We start from the raw sequence: 6,000 nt of genomic DNA, 5'->3' as shown, positions 1-6,000 counted from the left end.
GACATCACCTAAATGATGCAGGGAGAGAAACAAAAGCTGCCCCGCAAGCAGCATGTCCTGCTTCTTGGAGGCTCTCATGCGGTGAGCAACTTGGAGTTTTGCTTGCAGGCATATTTGGTGAAAGATTCAAGTTCAGTGACTGGATGGAACCCTTCTAGCAAAGCCAAGCCCTCTTGGTGAAGGTGGATGCATACTGTCTAGCTACAAGATGTTTATGAGGGAGGGAAGCATAGAGCTTGTGTGATGTGTCTGGTTGCTTACTTCCTTTCTCCCAACTTGAAAGGCTGAGATTCCTCTTGCCATGCTAAAACATAACTATCTGCAAGAGAGTTCTCCAGACTCCTTTCATAGTCACTAGAGAGGAGCAAACACTTCTGGACCATGATTCATCTACACTGAATTGAACAGTTAAAAATACACCCGACGAACTGCCCTAAAAGTGCCTGTTTCTCTCCATTGTTTCTGCAGAGTTCAAACGATGAATGTGCATGGAGGCATCTCTCTTGTAGCTGTTTAGTGTCAGGAAAGCTGAATCTCGGCCAAAGTGTCTCATATCCCAGCGGAGATTCTAGGAGGGCTCCTAGTGTCCTCATTTCTACCAGACTTGGCGTCCATGTAGGTTGCATCGTGTCAGGCAGTGTGCCTGGAGGGCTTTACTCAAGACTGGAGAGCAGGCAGCAGTGCCCAGTTCAAAGTCATCCTCCTCCCCTGGTCAGTCATTGGATTCAGAAAAGCTTTGGGCTGGACCCACAGCGCCAGACAATCTTCTGCTATAAATATGGGGCTGAGGGGATTTGCGGAGTGGCTTTTTCAAGGTCGCACATCAGGTTAGTGGCAGAGGTGGAAGCGGTGAGGATGACTGCAGGCTGCCGGAGGCGTGTTCCTTCCCCTGCCCATGCTCCTGGCAGCTGCCTTGCAATCTGCTGCTCTCCTGGGGGTGAGACCAGCTGCCTGGCTTTTGGGGGTGGATGGTGCCTGGTAGGTACTAGTTTCCTTTTTGTGAAAACTTTTTGCAAAATTATATAGGCTGTTACTCATCCTCCTTTCCCTGTCCTGTCTCATCCCAAAATCCATAGTTCAGGCACATAGCTGAATTACTGTGTATCCATTAGGCTGCTGAGGATGATTGTACTTGTGCTGTCACAAACAGATAAGCCTTGGAGTAAATGTGCTATAGTTCAGGCTCGTAGTGGCCTAAGACAGCGTGTGTGATTATTCAGTCATGTTCAGAGTAGGTGTGGAACTCTTTAAACAGACATATGTAAACCTTGCAGTGCATATCTAAATGCAAAACTCAGGGAGTTTTGGAACCACACAGGGAGCTGTGACCTGGTCTGATCTGAAGTGTTGCTGCCACCGCTGAGTTATTTAGCAGCCTGGGGAAAAAAAAAATAAAATCACGAGCTCTTCTGGAAAAAGCCTAATTTATCTGTGCAGGGAAACCAGGGTAGGTTAAGGATAAAATTCCTCCTGTGTGGAGAACTAGTTTACAGCAGAAAGACTTCTCTTGCTAAGTGAGCTGAGTGTCCAAGGGGAGAATTTGCTGAAGGAATTTGCTTGTATAGCAGAGATAGGAAGTACAGACAAGTGCCGAGTGTTAAATGGATCCTGTGCACTTCGGATTTCAGACAAATACCAGAGCATTCTCCTACCTTTTCGATAAATGAGGAAAAATACGATAGCCATGAAATAGAAAGAATGTGTTGTCTGAGCCAGGATTCAATTCCTAAAGTTCTGCTGAGGGGGTCCATGGGTGAACTCTCTGGAAGTGAAACGAATGGCAATTTGATCCCAGAGAGAACAACTGGGGAGAGGAGGGAAAGAGTAAACTATTAAATAAGGGCTGGGAGAAAAGCCAGTCTCTAAAAATAAACATTGAAGATCAATTCCTGGTATTTCCTGGTATTGTCATCTGGCATCACCAACCACTTAGACTGCAACAAGGGGTTTTACAGGTAGCAGACTGACAGGTTTAAGGTTGGTTTGGTTTGTTGTTTGTTTTTTTTTTAAAAGAAAAAAAAAGTGTCTGATTGTGAACAAATGCTTCCTACGCAGAAGTGGGTGGGATGTTGGTGATGAAATACTCCTGGGATGGAGAAAGCAGAGCTTGTTGTTGTAAGAAGGAAGCAAGAGCAGAGCTGGCTTTGTTTTGGAGGGGTGAAAAATCTGAATTTTCTTCCTATTTATGTGCCCTGGGCACCTCAGCAGTTCCTAAGGGGGAGGAAGCAGATACCTGTGCAATGTAGGTGTGAGTAAACACTGTTCCTGCAGAGCAGTTGTGCCTTACTAATGCTGTAGGTAAACTTGGAATGGCTTTACAGACAACATTTGTGAGGGAAGGCTTCGCCTTGGAAAAGCTTGAGGTGACTGAACATGTTTCTTCTTGCAAAGAGTCTCTGAAAAGCCAATCTAGGAGTTTACTGTCCCGAAAGCCAGTGGAATTGTAAGGAAATTGAAGCATATCCTGTTCCAAGGAATTGCGTTGGCGGTCACATGCCATCTCCTTGCTGGAGTTTTGTCCTGGACAACTGGAGTGACTGCGAGAGGTACATCTCTGCAGAATGTACAGAACCATGCCTCGGTGGGCTGGGGTTGGCTGGGGCAGCCAGAGGTTGTGGCTTGCGGCTTACCTCCCCTGCTTGGCCGTGGCCTAGCGGCGCCTGCCTGGCCCAGGAGAGGATGGCACCGCAGTTCTGTTTACGCAACATGCGTTCTCTGTTGCTTGACTGAACTTGCCTGTAAGTAGCTTTTGTGTTAGTAATGTTGCTGCCTTTCAGCGAGGGAGATGCACAGGGCTCACAGGCCTTCATCCTCTTTATGTCTATTGTGAAAAATCCCGATTTTCAAAGAAGGCAGCCTGGACTTCTCTGTGATTCAGACACTGACGAGGAGGCTCTGTCATCCTGCGTGCTCAGAAGGGGAATGCGTGAAATAAGTAAGGCATCCTTTAGTCTGGGCTATTTCTGATTTGGAGTCTTTGGCTTTGCAATTGCAACTGTATTTTTTTTAATCTATTTTGTATAGCATGAACAGTTTATTCTAGCAGGTTACTGCCTAGCACCCAGTTCTTTCTCTTGCCTTGTCTATGTGCAGTTTGGCTGTTTGGTCCTCTCTGGCAACCGTACTGGTAAGAATAACAGTGTTTGGCCTGGTTTTCACTGCACACAAAAAGTTATTCTACAGGCTTGAAACTATGCTATAAATCAGAGATTTAGGTTTGTGTGATGTTTTTTTCCTCCCCCCTAAAGCAACTAATTCTTTGAAAGCAAAGAGAAAGGCATTTTATTTGTCTTAATCAGTAAACAAAAGTGCTTCACTTAGTGGAGTAGTGGAGAGGCTCTGCTGAGTTGCCTGTGCAAAGCCCTGTTTTTCTCCTGCAGCAGAGGGTCCTGCAGAGTCAGCATGGGAGACACTGTCGAAAGGCCCTTTTCATGTGTGCAAAACCAGCACAGACACACGAATGTGCAGGCTGTGCTTGGAGGAAGGCTGCTTTGCCCACAAACCTTGAAGTGCATGGAACAGAAGGTGTAAAAACTAAACACAGGACCCTGACTAGCACTTTGGGGGGGAACTTTTAGCTGGAAGAATTATATGGACCTGAAAAACTGACTCTTTGGAGAGACAGCTCCTCCAGGTCAGAGCAGAGGTGTACTAGGGGAAGAGTGGTGGTTTGCACTGCTGTAGCCTCAGCTGGACATGCTTGAGAGAGAAGCTGATGAATTCACAGCTGCCAGGCTGGGACCTATCATTTAAATTGTAATTTGCCCTACAAATTTGGCAAGCTTCATTTGCCCATTCGCTTGACAAATCTCTTTTGTGTTCTGCTGCCTGCGTGAAACAGCAAGTGCTGCCGGAGAGAGCTACTTGGAGTAGATTACTTTTCTCTGCTATATTTAGGGATCAAAACAAGTTTGTGATCTTTACAGGAATACTGCCAAAGCAGATAGGTTTAGCATGAGACATGCCCTTTCTCTTTTGGCTCCCAAATGCACATTGCATTTCACTTCCCTGTCCTGACAGCATCGATGGCTCTCTCTGCAGAGGTCTGTTGTGCAAACATTGCGCTGACACTTCCAGTGATTTTGCTCAGTAAGAACAAGTCCCTGCTTTAGTGAAAACTCCTGCATCTAGATTGCTGTTATCCCTGCCTTCCCCTTTTCTTAACTTCCTGAAAGAGCAGATTACTAGTCTTCAGGAAGATCTTTCTAAACAAGCACAGCCTTATGATTTAATTGAGGAACTCCAGGCCTTTTATTGCTCAGGCCAGCTTCACTCAACAGAATAATCTGTTTGTTAACCATCTGACTGTTTCCTTTATTTTGGGAAAAGGGGAATTAGGAAGGCAGTAGAAAGGAAACGTTCATGCTACTTCAAAGGCAGAACATTACTAGGAGTCTGATTCTCATTAATATCGTGTCATAAATACAAAGCAGGTGTAGTTATTACGTACTGCTATTTTAAATACCTTTTACACCATGTGAAGTGGCTCCAGTGTTAATGAGAAGCTGGCTGTGAGTCTCTATTAAAAGACTAACCGAAGAATTCCAGTTGCAGTCCAGGGGAAAGAAAGAAACATTTGTAAATAAAAGATAGAACTTATTGCAATACTTCTTGCTTGGTTGAAGCAGGAAGCGTTGTTCGGTTTGTTCTGGAAGCGTTGTTTGGTTTGTTCTGATCAGGCAGTCCCCTGCACGAGAATTGAACTTGCTGTGATTGCTGGCAATTCCCTCCCCCTTCCCTTCGCAATTGTAAGAACTGACTCTGGGCCAGGAAGCGCGGAGGAAGGGGTATGATGAGCTGCGAGCAGCCCTTCCCTTTTGAGATGGGAGCTGTGTGCCTACAGGTCTGAGGTCTGTCTGCACCCTGCGGCGCCAGGACAGCTACAGCCGCGCTGCACCCTTTCCCCAAGGAGGCCAGGCAGAGCATGGCTGCTCACCACTGTGCCTGCCTGCTGCGCCTTGCCTGAGCACATGTTGCCAGGGCACGGGGGTCAGCTAGGGGTGTCTTGTGTGGGAATGGAGAAGGGCTTGTAGGACAATTTCTTTACAGCAATTGTTATTGTGTTGCATGCTTTCTGAGTTAACCAAGCGAGTAGGAAGAGGTCGTGTTTATGCACTGGGTGTACTCCCCAGGTATAGCCACGCAGATCTTGAGCCAGCTTGTGTTTCTCATGTTGTTTTTACCATAACCCTTCCCTGCAGTCCCCATTATCTGTCAGAGGTGGCCTTGGGGCTGCAGCTCAACTGGCGTGCTGGTCAGCAGGGAAATACACAAAGGCTTTCAAAGAGCTTTTCCATTCTGGCCTTGTGGCAACACACCACATAAACACCATGGCTTTTTGCACATCACTGCAGGCTTTTGGGCATTACACTTTGGGCATTGCACAGGTAGATTTGGGCTGGGATGTGCATATGGGCTTTGTGTTTTGGAGATTGAGTTGTCACCCAAACCCTTGACTTTGAAGGAGCCATGAAGTCAGCATAGTATTTTTGGCTTCCTGCATAGCAGTGTACCCTTCAGGGATGGATGGGCATGGCATCAGCTTTCTGAGCCTCCAGACATTCATCACTCTTTCTTTTTTTCATTAACAACTGTGATTTTGAGTTCTGAGCAGTTCTTGTTTTTATTAACGATGTGGGAGAACTTGGAAGCCAGTTGAAAACTGAATGTTTTCTCCAACTTTGGAAAGTGTACTTTGACCCTGCATTTCCACTTGGGAATAGATAAATGTGAGATAGGCCCTCATGGGCAAGCAAATGCATCGTGCATCTCCACAGGTCAACTCTTGTGAATGTGGGAACAAGGCTTAGCTCTGTTAATAGAAGTGGGTTTGTGTGTATGTTAACAACAGCATGGAGTTAGTGCAGTTTTCAAACTGTGTAATTGTACCAGGACACCTAATATATTACCACCCCTCAGAAAAAGAAAAGGTTAAGAAAGACACTTTCCTAACCACATTTTTAAAATGATTAACGCAAGGAGAAGATCCATTGTGCTTCT

The 6,000-nt window shown here is 46.0% G+C and overlaps 1 protein-coding gene across 4 annotated transcripts in view; it reads left to right on the top strand.

Annotated features, from left to right (window-relative positions):
- Nucleotides 1-850: 850 nt before the first annotated feature.
- Nucleotides 851-6,000, top strand: part of SYNE2 (spectrin repeat containing nuclear envelope protein 2) — a 185,542-nt gene continuing 180,392 nt past the window's right edge. For 3 of the 4 annotated variants that reach the window (XM_040599612.1, XM_040599609.1, XM_040599610.1), the window contains exon 1: nucleotides 852-978. The gene's annotated coding sequence lies outside the window, so the exon portion shown is untranslated. Of the gene's footprint in view, nucleotides 979-6,000 lie in introns of all 4 variants that reach the window. The other variant, XM_040599608.1, reaches the window with a different exon arrangement.

The sequence above is a fragment of the Falco naumanni genome, chromosome 7, assembly GCF_017639655.2.
Source record: "Falco naumanni isolate bFalNau1 chromosome 7, bFalNau1.pat, whole genome shotgun sequence".
NCBI lineage: Eukaryota > Metazoa > Chordata > Aves > Falconiformes > Falconidae > Falco > Falco naumanni.
The sequence above is the reverse complement of the archived record's forward strand: the minus strand, read 5'-3'. Positions and strand labels throughout refer to the sequence as shown.